This window comes from Rhipicephalus sanguineus, chromosome 5, assembly GCF_013339695.2.
Source record: "Rhipicephalus sanguineus isolate Rsan-2018 chromosome 5, BIME_Rsan_1.4, whole genome shotgun sequence".
In the NCBI taxonomy this organism is placed as follows: domain Eukaryota; kingdom Metazoa; phylum Arthropoda; class Arachnida; order Ixodida; family Ixodidae; genus Rhipicephalus; species Rhipicephalus sanguineus.
In genome coordinates this window covers 107,036,367-107,055,809 of record NC_051180.1, presented here as the reverse complement: position 1 = coordinate 107,055,809, position 19,443 = coordinate 107,036,367, and the positions used below count along the sequence as shown (strand labels likewise).

The window sequence follows — 19,443 nt, the reverse complement described above, 5'->3', positions numbered from 1 at the left end:
TTCTAATTTTGTGTCTTAGTTTACTTTTGCTTGTCTTGTCGTCTGTTTCGATCAGGGATTAAATCGGATGCGTACCCCGCATGGAATGTGGATAGAATGGGCCTATTAGGAAGACACCCTCCTTAAAGGGGCACTAAAGTTAAGTGATAAATTAGTTTAGGCTGATGAACTATAATATGAAAACTCTAATGTCGTTAATTTCACAACCACAGGTGTATAAATGGAGGAGAAAATCAATGTAAAAATTTTACTTTCAAATTTTCCGCTCGAGTGTCCGATGGTGACGTCATGGATTTCAAAGTTTTGTTGCATTTTGGCCACTGGTTCAACGAAATGTCCTGAAATTGGGAAAGATTTTGGTAACATGCCTTAACGTGCTCCTAATTGAAAACGAAATCATCCTTTAGTCCTGATAGTATTCCCAACTCCTTTCTCCGGCGTCACGCTGAACCACGAAGTGAATTTCTTGTCGTAATCTTTCAGGCCTATTTAGGGTCCACGGTACTTCCGCTCAGTTGGAAAATTGCTCGTTTTGTACTGATTTTTAAAAACAGGGTGTCCCATCTTCTGTCCTAAATTACCGTCCTATTTCTATTTTATCATCTTCTTGCAAAATAATTGAGCACATCGTTGCTGACTACATTAATAACTTCTTAAACGAGCCTAACATTCTAACTCCTTTCCAACATGGCTTCAGGAAGGATCTATCGACAGTCACCCAATTAAGTACGGTCATTCACTCGTTTGCTTCTGTCCTTGGCAGAGCTGGCGAAGTAGATGTAATATTTCTAGATTTTCAAAAGGCTCTTGATGTAGTTCCTTACGACAAATTAATCTGAAAATTACAGTTCCTTGGTTTTCCTGGATTCACCTGGATTGTTTTTAGCGATACTAATGCAGGTAATAATCAGTTGTTGCTTAGTTTCGCCTTAAACAACATTTTGCAGTGGAACAAAAAATGGGGCTTGAAACTAAACTCTACTAAGTCTGTGCTCCGGCGTACAGCAAACAAACCAGTACCCCTGCAGTTTTCGTGCTCTATTGGCCGATACCCCTTGACTGAAGCGAACTAGTACAAGTATCTTGGAGTAACAATTACTAACAACCTTAATTGGAATACCCACCTTTCTAACGCCACCTCTTCAGCTTTTAGAAAATTGATGTCTACAGCGCCATAAGCTTAAACATGCATCCCGTGATGTGAGAACTTTGGTCTATACTACTTTTATTCGACCCAAATTAGAATATGCGTGCATTATTTGGGACGCCTTCACCAAAACCAGCAATAATGCTCTTGAAAGGATACAGAAAAGATCCATACGTTTCATTTTTTTCTAAATACGAGCGAGATGACTCTCTAACTGAGCTTTTAACTTCCAATGGATTTCAAACACTTCAAATGAGGAGAAAAACATCATGACTGATGTCCCGGCCTTTACTCTACATTAAATCGTAAATTTTTTTATAGACCCCACATCATTTTCTGGAACCATAAAACCTCGTCATTCCCACTCCCTCTCTCCCTCCCCTTATTTCCGTTCTTAAATTTTTTTTTCACGAACTATTGAGCATTGGAACCTCATACGTTTCCATCATCTGAACTCGGCTGAGTTAATTTAAAATGATGCAGTCACCATTTCCTAAGCAACATTTTCTTTTTTTTTTCATTTTGTGCCAGTTGTTTACCTTCCTTCGTTTCATATTTACAATTGTGCCTTGTACGCGTATTTTTATGCTATACCATGCCCATCCGGTCATATGGCCTGCAGTGCGATTGAAATAAAATAAAATAAATAAAATAAAATAAAATAAAATAAATAATAAATAAATAAGTAGAGGAAGAGCACGTCGCTGCTGAAACGACTCCCCACCCCTCTCGTCCTTTTATCACATACCCGCACCCGTCCGACGCCACTTGCCTCTCGCAAACGACTGTCTGCCTGTCGTGCTCAAACCAACCGCTTGTGAACATGTCGTTCGTGCCCGTACCCGAGGACTGCGACTTTTCGTACGACAACCTACCGTACGGAATCTTCTCTACGCCGACAAACGTATGTAGATACACGCTGTCCAAAGACCTTAAATCGCGATACCCTGCCGAACGACGGTGTCGCCGTCACACTGTAGTCTTGTAGCTGCAGCGCGGCTAGTGGTCTCGCGCCAGCACTTAGTGGATTTTATTGCGATAGCAATTATATGGACACTCTAGGCTGGTTTTTGCCGTTGCCGTCGCCGTCATGTCCAGTATAAAGTCCAAATTGATATCATCCCCCCCCCCCCCGTGCATCGTACGCTCTACCGCGGGTAAAAGCGCGCGGGCAGGGGCGACGAATGCTGCTGAAGCAGAGATCAAACGAGACGGCCCATCTCCGTCGCTCGAACGACGCATGCGATAACATCGCCCCGCTCGGGAGACCTGCCGTCGAAGCAGAGAGAAAACTCCCCGCCTGTCTTGAAGGAGCATAAAAAGTACGCGAGGGGGGGGGGGTGTCGCTCGAACAGCAACTTTGAACTTTGATTCTAAGGGCGCGGTCGCGATCGCTGGCGCGCGCGCCATCTCGGCAGCCTTCAGCGGGCGGCTCGTATCAGTGCTGGGCAGTATCGAAGATACATGTATCTTAGATAGTATCTTAGATACACGTTGGGTATCTTGTATCTGCATCGCGATACATCTCGCAGGACGTGTATCAGTATCTGTATTTCCGATACATTGAAGAATGTATCGTGTACCTTAAGATACAAGAGATTGCGATCGCAACACTATCGTGCGAAACAATAAACGCTGACTGAACTCCGCTTCTCACACTGACACTGCTGCCACTAAACCACCAAAATTAAACTAAAGGCAGTACCATTATTTTATCTTTCCGCCAGAATTTTCAAGCGAGGGCAGGCGATGAGCGCTGAGAGTCCCTATTGAGCACAAGCTCTTTCTAAGCTGTCCTTCTTTTCCATCCCATGCATTAGCTATGTGTCTGTATAGTTTTTTGTTTTATCTCTGCTTACTGCAATATGTATTTAATGCGCTGCCAAGGTAAGCTCTCTGCTTTACTCTTACTTTTAGCGTAATTTCTGCTACTGTTTGCGTACATATATTCCACTTGAGTTTAGTGTTATGTCAAGGCGATGTTGAGCACAAATGTATAATAATCTTGCGTGTCTGGAGTATACAGCAAAACAATTCGGCTTACTACACAGTAAAATAGCGAAATTGAGTTTGCATTATAGTAACCTAAACTATTAGGAGCCATCTTACAGATGTTGGCAAATGGAATGGAGAAACATTGTTCTACAAAATGATCCGTTGTTCTCATGAGCGTCCCATCAAGTGGTTTTGCGCTATTTTCCATAGGCACTGAATTTTCTGTGGTCTTACCTTAAATGCTTAATACTCACAGCTATTACTGGTTGCCCGCCGCGGTGGTCAAGGGCGTAACTGCTGACCCGAAGGTCACGGCGGCCGCATTTCGATGGAGGCAAAATGCTGGAGGCCCGTGTGCTTATAATCAGGTTTGAGAACCCCGGGTGGTCGAAATTTCCGGAGCCCTCCACTACGGCGTCTCTCATAATCATATCGTGATTTTGGGACATGAAAACCCTACAATTATTATTAGCCCTTGGGGGTGCTGCATGTATCGGTTTCTATACTAATTCACTGTGTTTGATACGAAGCCGCTTTTCTGTTTTACTTAGATATATTTTGTATTCTATTTTTAGGCTCCCTAAATGCTTTCACCGTTACTAATAGCCAGGTAATTGGAGCTATAAGTGGCAATATAGTGGGAATAGCGGCGGTGTCCTGCGGCGCTTTGTGCAACTATACAATACGTCTGAGACGTTTCTGGGCTGCATATGCTCTCTCGTAGAAGAAAAAATTGTTAAAAAATTGCTCATTACTGAGTACGTCGCCATCGAACGCTTTACGCCAGCATATAAGTAGAATGTAAAAGTCACTGCAGTTTTATGTCCTCTACGTAAACACGATGCGTAGCAAGGAATGTCGCTGCCAGCGTTCTTACTGCTGTACACCTTCCTGGTGATCAGGTATTGCGAAGACCGTAACACGTTTACTGGCAAGGTAGAACTCCACAGCGCTATTTGCACCATCGTGCGGAGGCTTCTTATTGAAGTTCATGTGATTAGATGGCAACCCGATAGCTTGTCAGCAAGCAGAGCAGCGACTGCCACCAATTACGAAAGCGACAAGCAAAAACCGCTATCAGTGAAGTGTATAAAGAGATTTCATGTTAAGCAGGTAAAGTAACGCCAATAAGTTGTTTCGGAATGAAACTAATATGCCTTGAGCAAGAAATACAAAGCTTTTGAGATAACAACAGACAGTTGTTTCAAATGAAACAAAATTGGTCGCGTTTAATCAATTTTCAAGCGAACGTTCTTGTGCATAGGCGTTTAGTGCTACGTTATATAGGTATATAATAAATTGGCGAATGTATCGAAGTGTCTTAAGATACAATTGGAACGTATCGTGTCAGACACAGTCAGTCTTGTGGTATCTTGTATCTGTATCTCAAATAATTTTGCTTGCGTATCTTGTATCGTATCGCGATACAATATCAAATTATCTTTGCCCAGCCCTGCTGTGTAGTCGGTCTCTCGCCTTCTGTCTTTTTCTCTGTTTCTGTGCTGCTTTCAAACTCATTCTCTCTGTCTATGTATTTCTCTGTGTTTCTGTCTTTTTCGCTCCTTCCCTTTCTCTCTCTCGCTCTCTCTTTTTCTCTTTCTTTCGATGTCTTTGTTTGTATATCTATCTATCTCGGTGTAGTCGGTCTCTCGCCTTTTATCTTTTTCTGTATTTCTTCCCTTTCTTGATATCTATTTCTCTGTTTCCATTTCTTTCTACCTATCTCTCGCTGTCTCTGTTTCCGTACTCGTTCTCCCATCCCCCTTTCCCACCTCGTAAACCTCACATCTCTCCTCCTTTCCTTCGCTTTCCCACTACCTCGCTATACTATACTATACTATGCCATACTATACTATACTATACTATACTATACTATACTATACTATACTATACTATGCCATACTGTACTATGCCATACTATACTATACTATACTATACTATACTATACTATACTATACTATACTATACTATGCCATACTATACTATGCCATACTATACTATACTATACTATACCATACTATACTATGCCATACTATACTATGCCATACTATACTATACTATACTATACTATGCCATACTATACTATAACATACTATACAATACAAGGCTATGCTCTGCTCTGCCAGTGTGCCTGAATGACCGAGTGGTTAGGACGTCGCCATCAGATCGGGGGCACCCGGGTTCGAACCTCGCCTCGGCAAAAAAATTTTTTGCCCCAAGATATTCTCTCTTTCTACTTTCTTCATCTCTCTTCTCTCTTTCTCTCCATCTCTCTTTCTCTCTGTACTCGTTCTCTCGCCCATTAAGTTACTGCATCAGTAAGAGAAAGGTGATGAACAGGAGGACGGTGATGGCGCGTGCCGGTTCATGGTGATGATCATTTTCTACTTACGACACACGGCCAACCTCGATATTAACAGCTCTGCTGTAATAGTTTAAGGCACATAAAACTACACTAGATATCCTACTATGATGCTTCATAGCACGTGTTTTGCTCTAAAATATTCCGACCCACTAATTAATATTGCAGAAGACACCTCGCCCTGGAGTTGCTATCGGAGACTACATCCTCGATTTGACTGTGGTGAAGCACTTCTTCATAGGGCCCCACTTGAAGCAATCGCAGCATGTGTTCGAACAGGTATGTAACAGCATTTGTGAATAAATGTTACTTGAAAGAAGAAGGTCAGCCTTTATATGCTTTCCCATAGAAAACCTTAAATGAGTTCATGGCGTTGGGCAGACCAGCATGGGTGGAGGCCAGACGAGTGATTCAGAAGTTGCTAGTCCAAGAACGAGCCAGTTTTGAAAGACGACATTGCTCTCAAAGCCAAGTAAGTAATGCTGCTTGCAGAGCAATGCATGATTGCTTTGGCAAAACTGATTGCTTCACTAGCATGAGCTGGTTTTCCTAATCAAGTCTTTCTTTCTGGCATCACTCTGTCTCATATGTTCTTCTTGTACTGTTGATTTATTACTGTTATTTGGAGGGCAAAAACATAAATGGATGAGACAGGACTTGTAATAGCTCTACAAAATACACTAAACATAATTGCCTTTAAAAAAAAAAGGAGCGGAGTTGCAATGAACTGGAAAACGGGTAAAAAAAGGACTCCAGGAAGCCTAATTGAGACTTTGAAAAATTACTGAATCAGCTAACACATGCTCAACCTTAAGCCAAAACTGAGCCTAACAATATATATGCATATGACAGTTAACAAGCTACATTAGAGAGGGAAAAAATGCTGCATCTACTGAGATGCTATAAAATGCTGAGATGCTTTAACTCAATAAAATTTACACAGTCCATTTTTCCATCTCCCCCTCTTATTTTACGTATTGCTGCTCGTAGTTACAGAGCCTCGAGCAGACTGCCCCGATAGAGGCGAGGTCCTCGAGGAGGAGGAGGGCCGTTCCGTCGCTCTCTTGTTTACAATACATGGCGAGAGCGGCTTCCCGGGGAAACGTGACTCTACGTGTCTTTAGTTCACGGCGGCTGCAATAGTACATAATTCACAGCCGCGCACAGATGTAAACACGGAGAGGTCATGTGGTCTCTCACTATACACACTCACGTTGTTAAACACGCACACTTTGTCATTGCTTATATGTGTGTGGCTTTTTAGTTCCCAGCGGTACACAGGGATAAACAAAAAAATTGCGAAGCTCGCACTAATTCGCGCAAGGCTGGGTCACAACAGAGCTGGTGAACTGGTCGTAGGTTTGTGCAGTGCATTTATTATGCATTAATTCATGCAGTGCATTTATTATGTATTATGTATTACGGTACTACTGCTGATGTGTTAAACGTGGCATCTCTCACCCATTGTTGTTATTGCATCCGACGGTGGGCAAATCGGAGCACGTGTTCTGGGAATGAAGCAAAAGAGAAAGAAAAGGACGAAGTTGAAGAAGATAACGAAAAGAGAGCGTGCCGGTTCATGAAGATGATAATATTTCTTACGTTACACGGCAAGCTATACTTGATATGCTGTAATATATGCACATGGCTATGCTTCCTCCCTTTTTTTTTCCGACTTATCTACTTTTTTGTGTGTGTCGCTTTCTATCTCTTTCTCTTTCTGTCTATTTCTTTCTCTGTCCTTCGGTCTTTTTCTCTCTTTCTGCCCTTTCTTTCTCTCTTTCGTTCTATTTCTCTGTTTCTCCATCGGTCTCCCTGTGTAGTCGGTCTCTCGCCTTCGTTTTCTTTGTTTCTTGCCTTCCTTTCTGCATATCTCTCTATTTCTCTCCGTACTCATTCTCCCATCCTCCTTTCCCGACTCGTGGCCCTCACATCTCTCCTCACCCTCCCTTCCCTTTCCCACCACCTTGTTGTACTATACTATACAAGGCTATGCTCTGCTCTGCCAGCGTGCCTGGATCGCCGAATAAAATAATGTGGTTTTGATGACCCCCTCAAACTACTCTCAGTCAAATCATATCCGCCAATCAGTCTGACAAATGTTGACTATAAAATCGACATGAAGGTATTAGCAAGAAGGTTAAAAACTGTTATTGGTCGTCTAGTCGGCCATCACCAAACCTGCGGCATAAAAGGACGCACGATACTAACAAACATAAATGTTGCGCGAGGTGTTCTTGAATGTGCCGGTTCGCTTGATGAACACGTTGCCATGCTTCAGTTAGACTTCGAAAAAGCTTCCGATCGGGTAAATCATGATATCCTTTCTGCCAATTCTTGACCACGTGAATATTGGTAGTACAATACTTCAAGGGGTAAAAATGGCCTATTCAGAGTCGTCAGCAAACTTTTATCAGTAACAAACGGGTCAGTGAAAGCATTACAGTACTGTCATCAACACGTCCGGGATTTTCGCTGTCCCCATTGGTATTCGCCTTGCACCTCGAGCCCTTCTGTTTACATATTCTCAGGAATGAAAATATACACGTCTATAGCTACTTTTCAAGGGAAGTGAAAGTTCTTGCCTACGTTGACGACATTGCGGTATTCTGTGTTGACAAAGAAAGTGTTAAAGAAGTAGTTAAAATTGAGAAATCCTTTTGTGTACAGACAGGTAGCGCAATAAACTGTAATATATTATTACGATTCTGCCATGGAAACTGGGAAACGAAGCCGGAAGCTTTTTAAAAGATTCAGTGGACTTCTACTCAAGGGCAGTGTTTGGGCGTCCCACTGGGACACTGTCGAGACACGAATTATTATTGGAAAGCGGAAACAAGACGCGTTCGTACTCAAACAAGAAAGTAGTGTGGACATGTCCTGTCCATGTTTGCTCGTGCAACAGTGTGTAACTTATTTGTTGTTGCTAAATTGTTTTACGTCCTCCAAGTGTTGTGCATGTGTCGTGTAAATGTGCAAAAGTTGCACAGAGTTTTTTTGCGGTTTATGTGTGGGGTTCAGCTTGGGAACGAACAAGACGTACAAATCTCTTTCGATCGGTCAAAAGTGGGGGTCTAGGCTTATGTCACTTATCCCTAGAACAAATCGTGAGCACGTTTGTATTTGTTAGAGATCAAACCAACGATTTTTAGAGCAGTCATACAAACGAGATTGCGCGATTCTTTACCCGTTTTTATAGTATCAATTAAGGCTATATCTCGACCAAATGCTCGTGGTTTCCTCCGTGAAGTTGGGTCTTCTTCTGACATCTTGAATGCATGGTTTTCATTAGAATATTTGAGCAGAGTTACACAAAAAATTGTATAATGATCTTATAGAGGTTATGTTACCTGTACCGTTGTATCGCGCATTCTATGAAATCGGATCCGAAGGGAATGTCCTAAAGAAAGTAAAGAATGTGCCAGTAAGGGCGTCAACAAGTCCTTTTTCTTTCAACTTCATATAGCAACACAATTCCAAGCCTTGGCTTCAGAAAAAAAGGATTCTTCGTACACTGGAGTATAAACTGTATGATATGCAACAAACCAGAAATAACAAAACACATATTTTTGGATTGTTGAGACGCAGTACCTTTTTGGAACATTCTTCAACGCACTTCAAAATAAAGAATTACCGGTAACTCCCCATGGTATTCGCTTCTTTCCCACAGATACGACAGGTTTCTCCTGTGACATGGCTATGCTGGTATACATGCACAGCTTATGGAAAACGAGAATGGCGGTGCAAAATGCTGATCTAGAAGCTCGTTACGCTAGAGAGTATTTCATCGAATATGCAATATATTTAAGAGAAACCTATCGAGTTCAGGAAGAACCACCAATGTGGATGTCTATGTTAGATGACCTGGTTTCATTGAAGCGGTTTTAAATCTGTGACAGATTGACCTTTCTAAATAGCACCACCATTGTTATGCGTGTTTTTTTGTATTTTGTGGGTTGAATATGTCTGTTTGCGTCATGAAATTGAAAACTATAGGTAATAAGGAAAAAAAAAAAAGCCTGGACAGCCGAGTGGTTCGGACGCTCGCCTTCGGATCGGGGGTACGCGGGTTAAAATTTCGCCTTAGCAAAATTTTTTTTTTGCCAACAGTTTCTCTCTTTCTTTCTATTCCCTTCTCTCTCGCTCTTTCTTCCTTTCTCTCTGTACTCGTCCTCTTGCGCATGAAGTTGTTGCATCATTTGCCGGAAAACTCGGCGCACGTTTTCTGGTAACGAATCAGAAAAAGAAGGTGAGGAAATTGATGAAGAATAGGGCGTACATGGCGCGTGCCGGTTCATGATTATGATTATTTTCTATCTACGGCACCAGGCCAACTTCGACCTTATGTTTTTAACAGCGAAGCTATTTAGCAAATCGTTCCTTGTCCGGCGAACCAAAAACAAACTATCATCATCGTAAACGGGTATGTGCCACAGAAACTGGGCAAACGACGACGTGCCCGTAGATCGATGAAAGGTGCGAACTCTTGATTTCAGAGCGAGGTTCTGCCTCTGCAGTTTGGACATCCGTGTCGTGTCTGTGACTGCCTGTGGTTTCACTTGAACATTTCTGTGCTGAGAATCAACGTAGAAACAACCTAGCATCACCTAGCTAAAGCCTAGCAACGACATAGAAGCAACCTAGAAACAACCTGTATCACCTAGCTAACGCTTTCAAACAACCTAGCAGCAACCAGATCAGTATTCAGAATCGTCTAGTTTCGCTGTTTCAAGCCTTGCGCTGCTCAGTGCAAGCTTCGCCAATTTTTTTGCATGCTCAGTTTATAATGTGATACAGTGACAATGGCAGTCGTTAAAGTCTTGCTGCCCTTATTGTTAATAGCGAAATCACAATAAATGCTTCTGGTATAATTAAAAGAAGCAATTTTCGTAATTAAAATAAATTTTATACAGCTATGCCTATTTTGTGCCGCATGTCATGACATATGTCCTATTTAATAAAGCAAAATGAACCGCAGTTATCATTTGTCTCTTTCCCAAGGGCGCTGGTTCCGATGTCGCAAGCAACAATGCATTTACCGGCACGAATCGGTAAGGTGCATGACGTGTTGAGTACCTCATGCAAGCTGTACACTCATTATTGCTTGTACATTTTGATTTATCAGGTGACTACACTGACTTCTTGTCGTCCAGACAACATGCCATAAATGTTGGCTTAATGTTTCGTGAATATTCCGATTTACCTAACTGGTAAGAAAGAACATTCTTATGTGGTAACAGCCCGCAAATGACTGTCCTCAACAGTCACTGCAGTGTTAAAGATACACGGCACTGAATTAATGCCCACTGTTTCGCAGGAAGTACTTGCCTATGGGGTACCATGGTCGTGCCTCTTCAGTCGTTGTCTCGGGAACTCCAATACGTCGTCCAAATGCCCAGACAAGGCCTGATGACAGTAAGCATTGTATTGAGTACATGACCAGGTAAAGCTTATGTGTCATACTTTAATCCAGTAAGATTAACCATTCGTCACCAGCATTTAGTCTCACAACCTCGCAAAATGAAAAATGCAGGAAGTTCTTGTGTGTTTGTGTTAACTGAATATTCGATTAACAGCACGAACTAACAAAGTACAAGGAAAGAAAGACACAACATGAGCACTGTTCCGAGCAGATGACCTTTCTGCCGAGATATCAAGCACAGAAATAACGGAGGCGGAAACTTCGATTTGGAGGCGACGAGCTTCAGTTTGACTTTGCGCGTGATCAGTGCCTCAAGCGTCCCTTTTCAGATTACTCTAACACCAAATGCTTGAATCTCCGCATCAATATTTTTGTTTCAGTTACTGAATCACATATGTGCCTCAAAGCCATTGCGCTAACTGGCATACTAACAGAAGTTAAGTTTGCATAAGTTGTAACGAAAGTGACTAGGAATGCCTTGCCTTTAGATATATTAATGAGAATGAAAGGGCAGATGATATAGAGAGAGCGCTCACCGCATGGCGGCATCTATAGGGCGCGGTTGGGGCACCGTCGACTACATTTGAAGCTTCTCATGCTGTTAAATCACTTACCGGTTTTCAAAAGACGTTTACATCACAACAGTCGGGCAAATTTGCCACCGGTTAGGTGGCATGGCTCCCAACATATGTGACTATTGGAGGAATGGTTGACAGGAACAAATAATGCCTACACTTGCAGATAAATTAACGTACAGCATATGTTGCATCCTTTACAAACCAGTGTATAGAATAGTAGCACCCAGGAATACATCGCATAATTTCTTTGCAGTGCTCTCTGTGTGGGGCACTGTCACTGTCAATATGTCCCGAACGTATGCTTCGAGGATTGCATTGCGTCAAATTCGTAACCATAGCAGCGATTTCACGTGTTGTTTTCCTTTTCTGAAATGCAGCCAAGCCCCCTGTGTTCGGAGCGAGTCGGCGGATGGACTTTGAGCTGGAGATGGCGTTCTTTGTTGGTCCAGCAAATAAGCTGGGTGATCCAGTCCCAGTGCAGCAGGCTCACGACCACATCTTTGGAATGGTGCTCATGAATGACTGGAGCGGTAAGATTTGCAGAATACTGAGCGCAAATTTCTCTGGGTAAGAGTTTGTTAGGCTACACGCGCTCTTGATAGGGTTTTACATTAATACCGTTACCGTCTTCACAGGCCCCTTTACAATGAAGATGGACGTGTGGAGGAAAAAAAAAAGAAAATGGATTCAGCTTCAATTCTGGTTAGAAATACATGCATGGGCAACCATTCACCATGTACCAGATGCACTGCGATATATGCTTATGAGAGCAACTAACATTTTTTCGTTCAATATACGTACCACAGCATTGTTTATGATAACTAAGTTACATAAAAGTCAAGGAGACTTGATTTCAGATCGCATCCCTAGATGATCACGCTTGGGTATTCTTTCACTTTCACGGGGATTTAGGGACTATACTTGGCTACAAGTCAAGAGCAGTGCGGCTTTTCGCCGTCAAAGGAAACTTCCTCCAGCCAATGGCGTCGCCGTATCATCGTGACGGCGTGGCCGACTGCCTTCGCGCCGCGCTCACGAGAGGAATGACAAAGCGTGTTCTCTCGCGCTTACGGACCTCAAACAAAATGGCCGCCTCCGCTGTTCGCGACAGTCCATCGGCGCCGTCAGTGAGATCGCGCTCTCCCGAGCTGACTTTAGCCGTTTATTCGTATCCGAATTTGAATTCCACGAAAAGCCTTGCTTTTGTGTTGTGTGCAGTGTTCGGTAACGGCGATCGCTGTGGTGTTTCGTCTGCCGCGCAAGCGATCGGCGCTGCCTGGAAACAGCCGCCGATGCACGTACTGGAATATTTGCGCCGTTTATCGGCGCTTCAATACCCTGTGCGATACAAAGTAGCCGTCACCATCGGCGTGGCATGGATGGTAAAGAACTGCAGTCCTTATTCGAGAGAGATAACGCACATTCCGATGTCACCTGCTCGGGCTCCATGGCTTAAATGCACGACCTCCTTAGAGGAGGTCGTGCTTAAATGAAAGCCGGCTATGGCATATGCGCAAAACCAGAATCAAGTGGTTGAGGGAAAACCCGGAAGAGCAGAACTTCAGCGTCAGCAATAAAGCAGCAATTCACTACTCCAGCTGACCAATAAACTCTTTCATGTGTTTTATTCTAACTGGTAAATAAAGAAAAATAGAACTAAAATTTCATCTTCGCTCAAAATGAAGGCTTCCAGAGCAACTACTTTACGGCGCGGACGCAATTATAGAAGCTTGAGTCCAAGCGCTGCCTGTAGGTGCAAAGCGGTCGGCCGCGACATCACGATGACACGGCGGCGCCATTGTCTGAAGGGGTGGGGGTCCTTTGACGGCGAAAAGCCGCCCTGCTCTTGTATTGTAACCGAGTATAGTGCTAGGAGCATTCATGCCCGCAAATGACAAAATTCTTGACGTAGTGTTTGCACATCCAGGAACAGTCACCTACACATACCGACATACCCAGTGTAGTGACAGAATTTAAACTGTAAGGACAAATTTGGGCGAGTGGCATTCCTATAGCCGCAGCCACACCTCAACAACGGCATAGTACTACTGTGGCCTTAGCCATAATTGAACAAAGGTAGCTCGTGAAATCATTCCATAGTGCTCATTTAAGGGCTTATATTGGTTACGCATAGTCAGTACCTGCTCATGATCACCACCGTATGGCTAAGCATGTAGTATTGTGAAATATAATTTAGATATATTGTGAACACGTTCCTCTCACGCCATGCAACAATTTGGAAGAGAAGGAGAAAAGAAGAGAGTGATTATTCATAAGAAAGAAGCAAAGAACAGAGGTCATTGGATGAGCTACATTTCTTTAGCCAGGTGTTCTCCAAAGAGTGAAGAACATTTTCTATACATGACTTATACGGTATGTCCGAAAGTAATGTAGGGGAGTCGATTGAAAAAAAAAATTGATTGATAACATCAGTGCAAAACATTAAAAGGTTTTAAAATAGGCTTCTCCTGTATCAAAACATCGCCTCCGGTGAGATTTCCAGGTATCGAAGGCGTCACAGCAGGCCTCCTCTGGATTGTCCTTTAGAGCCTTGGTGCATGCCCCTTTGGCGTTGTCAATTATCCCGAAATGACGTCTTTTCGGGGGATGTTTGACTGACACTCCGACAAACATCATCATCATAGGCTGTCTTTATGATAGCAAGAGCTTACACTGCAAACTTACCGAGCTTCACGCAAAAGTTGGTGACAATCCTTTCGCCTTTGTTCCAACGAGTGCTACACTACGACTTGCACGGCAAATAAAAACGGGTTTCACGGAAAAGCCTGTCATTAATCTTTGAATGGTCGCAAATGACTCAGCGACCGTGTGCGCATAAGCGAACTTAACCTTCCACCAATCCCAACTAGCCCTAGTATGCTGTGACTTACTATCACTTCACAATATAGTCACTAACATTACTTTTCGGACAAAAATTGTATAGCATGCTGTGTTGTTAAGCCTGACAGCAGTTCCCGACAAGCTTGGGTTTCCACGTTAACAGCTTTCCAGTTCTCTTACATCATATGTTCATTTTACTCTGCAAATGTGGATGAGTTATCATTTACGAATCAGTCCTCTTGCATATTTTTTCCAATAGGCATCCTAGATGTTTTGCTCGTACACCGAGTGACCTCTTAAAATGTGTTCACAGAATTTTCACAGGTTGGTTTTGATTTTGTTGTGCGCAGCACGTGACTTGCAGTTGTGGGAGGGCAGGCCGCTGGGTCCATTAACATCCAAGAACCTGGGCACCACCATCAGTCCCTGGGTTGTCACCATGGAAGCGCTTGAGCCCTTCCGCTGTGCAAATGTACCACAAGACCCAACTCCCATGCCTTATCTGACTCATGCGGACAACTACAACTACGACATCAACCTCCAGGCGGGCATTAAGCGTAAGTGGAGCTTTTTTTTATACATCTGTGAACTGCCATATCTGAATGGATGTTGGATTACAAGAAACAAGAACATTGCCTCCTGCAAGACACCCTATTGGGTGGCTGAGATGAAAGTAGTACAGCAAATCATAATATGCTGCGCGCAAAGATGCTTAGCAGGCAACTAATATCGTCACAGTGACTGCGTAGCGGGATGTAAATGAAAAACTGACTCGCAACCTATATGTAGCTGCAATGTTCAAGTTTCCACGTGTACAAAACCAACAAGTGACTTTTACACGTAATCTTTCTTGTCAACAGCAAAAGGTGCTGCGACAGCTACTACTGTGTGCCAGACCAACCTCAAGGTGAGCAAACCCAACTTGATTATCCACACTGGTCTTGCATAACTAATATGTTAACGCATTGCACGTTCAGTCTTAACTGTCACTGAATGATACCGCTCCTGAACTAGACAAGCTCCTTGACACCGACGAAAAACAAGCACTGCCAAACGGTGAGAGTTGCTGTATTTACTCGCGTTACTTGTGCTCTTTCCTTTTCCTTTATTTTAGGTGGTGCCAAGGTTACACAAGAACATAAGTTACACTACTAAATAGGGACTTGCCCTGGGAAGAATTTAGTGTCCATTATTCAACGTGTTGAAGCACTTGTGGCAGCACAATAGCTCATTTTGATTTCAGCAATGACAGTGCTTAATATATTTATCAAAATTGTATGTATGGCAGTTGTATAATGCAAGTGATGTCTTGCCTGCTGTATAGTATATGTGCTTAATTTTTCACGCGAACCTCTTGCCTGTGCACCATGATTTCTTGTCCTCGTTTTTTTATGCTTGTACAAGAACCTAAGATTCCTTGTAGTGCAGCTGTTCGTAATATATATGCAAGGATGTGGGCTCAACAGAAATGAGTTGCAGCATTGTCGTGTCCCATAAGATGCAACAAGATGAATGTCACGCACACATTTTGAATTACACATCACACATTAAAGGCCAAGGGTTCAATTCCCAGCTGCTTTATTATGGAAGGCAGAATGCAAGAACCTCTTTGTGTCGTACACGTACATTAAAGAACGCCAGGAAGTAGAAAGTAATTTAGCATTTAACCTAATTTGTCGAGTAGCCTCTCTGTTATCTTAGAACATTAAGCCCCATAAGTCATTCTACATTGAAAAACCCTTTACGTATATACAGTCACCGATATCAGCACAACAAACTTAATTAGGGCACACAACAATCTCACAATACATGGTGCTGTTGTCATAGGCTGGTAACTAAGAGTTTTGTGACTGCAGTACATGTACTGGACCATGAAACAGCAACTGGCTCACCACACCGTAAGTGGTTGCAACCTGAACCCTGGAGACTTGATGGGCACTGGAACCATCAGTGGACCGGTAAGCATGCATTCTTTATCGGCTTCTGTAGTCTACGGAAATCACAAATTTCAACTATGCATAGAAAACTTTGCACTAAGCCTTCTCAGTTCATGATTGGCGACTTGCAAGAAATGTGCACTAGCATCGATGACGTGACAACAACGCCGTGCCTCGTGTAATCACTTTCTGAGCATCTTTGTTGTTTCCAATGCAACAACTGTAAAAAATGAGGTTATGATGCGTATTGGACTACAATATGCTCACTTGTACATCGAGTTGCTGATATCCAGTGATATGTTAGAATGTTGACCCTCACAAAAGCTATTTAACATTTGGCGTATGTCCATAGTCATGGCAGTTATTATAAGATGCATCCAGTAAGAAATGAAATGAAAAAAAAAGAAGTTAAGGCCTTGCTGATATGTTCATGTTTATCACCTTTTCGCCGGCTTTTACACTCTGAACACTTTTTGAACGAACAGCAAAACTGCCATTCGCACCTTACCGGCCAGTATGTGCTCCGTCATGTCGCTTTCATTAACTTAGTTTTGAGCGCCATAGGCGTGCGCAGGGGGGTTGGGGGGCAGGGGGTTGGGGGGCAGGGGCCACTTATCTCTAGTCACCTGAGGGGGGGGGGCGCAAAGTCTGCCCATTACATTGACTTAATAAGGAGAGGGGGGGGCGCTGCGATGAACCTTCACCCGCCTTCGCCTCCCCTGAAGGGGAACCCTGCGCACGCCTATATTGAGCACTACAAATTTGCTCGTGTGAAAAGATAGATTGCTATCAGAGTAAGTTTTTGTTGATTATGCGTTCTTTTTTCAAGGTCCCTCAAGAAACCTAAAAATCAGGTTCATAATGGCAAAATACAAATGCTTGCACTGTAGTGTGAAATACAGTTTGAGGTGAATAAAAACACCTTGATTTAGGAAAGTTCTTGAACATAACTCAAGGCAGTGCAAACAGATGAAAATAGGAACAAGAAACAGGACATTTCCTTGTTTCAGTATTCATCTCTTTGTGCTGTCTGAAGTTATATGTGGTGTGAATCGTTCACAGCATGCTTGCTTTGAAAATGTTAAGGCACTGTTGTTACACAATAACTGATAATAAGGCGCGGGGGTGCAAGTTATGCACTTGTTTCTTCAACTCTTAGTAGATACGGAGTACGAAATTTTGTGATGGCCCTATAAATGCTCTTGCATTAGGCGTTCATATGTCGGACGCTTTGCTACTCCGATTTCAGACAGAAGACTCCTACGGCTCGATGGTCGAGCTCTGCTGGAAGGGAACAAAGCCTGTTTCCCTGAACAATGGAGAAACGAGGACATTCTTGGAAGACGAGGATGAAGTTATCCTGAAAGGTAAGCATGACAAACCAATACACTCGTCCTGCATCACATATGTTTCTTTATAGCAGTCAGTTTAGAAAGCATCAGAGCTCAAGCGCAAGGACATTCATCGTTCACAGTTGTATCACTCGAAGGTTACTGTAGTGAATTCCCGCGTTCTAAGTAAATATGAAAGCTGCTTTCAAATCCACAAATCGAAGAGAAATACTTTTTTCTAAGTATACCATGACAAAAATGCTTACTACATGATTACGTAAAGCTAAAAACATGATGTTGATGAAAACTAATAGGTTTAAAAAATCCTCATTATATGAGAAATTTTACAATACCTCCGCGATAGTCTAGTCTATCTCTACATGTTGTTAGGGCTCCTTATCTGACTGACGCTCCCACGTTTAAAATGTACATATATACCCTATAAAGTGGTCGAGGGGATGGCCGCAGAGGTAGCTCAGTGGTAGAGCATCGGACGCGTTATTCGAAGGTCGCAGGTTCGGTCCCTGCCCGCGGCAAGTCATCTTTTCGTCCACTTTTCTTTCTTTACATTTACCTTACATTTACTACTAATAACATCCCCTATACTTACCTGGGCATTATTGTCTGTTAGTTCTCATTAAGACGTGCTATATCCTTCTCGTCTTGTGTCTCCGTTTTGTTCGCGCTGATTTTCCAAGTATGCCCAATTACCAAGATTTCTTTTGGGATCATGCGACTAGCAGCACCGTTATTGTGAATTAAAGTCCCGCCTACGCGCAGTACACAGCGGCTCGCGGAGTCAGGCAACCGAGGCAGCTGAAAGCGAAAGCTATCAAAAGCGACATCTCTATAGGGTTTCTGGGCAGCCACGTACGACGCGGTGTTTCTAGCTAATAGAGCATGTCTGGTCTGCGTTGATTTTCGCGTTTAGGGTGTTCAAAAGTACAAAAGGGTGCGTACAGCTGTATGTTTTTAGAAAGCTTTTCAGCGTCCTTTAAGAAAGTATTTCGTTCGCTTTTCTTAAATGCTTCCTCGGTGTTTGATCAACGGCAGCAGTGCAGCCTATGCTATAGATGATCTTACGCAAGACACATACCCAGCCATATTCATGCGTATGCATCTACCATGGCACTGTTCGTTTAGTTCTTAATGATACAAAATGGGCAGGGCTTCAGCCCAATATGGCGGCATCGGAATACATTCATAAAATAGACTATATACCGGTGTCCTTGGCATGGACTGAACATCCTTCCCAGATTGTCATTCCAAAAAGGTGTGGTCAGGAAAATCGCACGTTGCAGGGATAAGAGTGCTCATACATATTTCAGGAAAAAAAGAAGGCAGGCGTTGAGATGAGTCCATTTGACGAGTTGTGGAAGTGAAGGTGCATTGCAAGCCACAGTTACGTAGACGGACGTTTTCTTATGAAGTTCACAATATTCCTCCAGTTTTGCAGCTTGCCAAAGCTGTATTCCATATCGGGTGCACTGGGTGCCACCAGTGCTGCTCTATCGTATAAAGCGACCAGCCAATAACACAGCCCAAATATCGAGCTCTGAAGCAGCGTAAGTAACTACATGCCAGTGTGTCATAAGTTCCCCTGGTGCATCAATTCGCCACTGTACGGTATAAAATTGTATTCACACAGCGCGCAAAATAACACATTCACACCTTTTCTTTTTTGGCATGCAGGTTATTGCCAAGGCCAAGGCTATCGTGTTGGATTTGGAGAGTGCAGAGGCGTCGTACTTCCAGCGCATCCCCTTTGAGAAAGCAGGGCCCAAGAAGCAAGCATGCCAAGCAGGGAGTGTGGAAAATAAATAGTTTTGC

General features: G+C 43.1%; 1 pseudogene; it reads left to right on the top strand.

The window, feature by feature from the left end:
• Positions 1-1,816: 1,816 nt before the first annotated feature.
• Positions 1,817-19,443, top strand: LOC119394100 (fumarylacetoacetase-like; annotated as a pseudogene).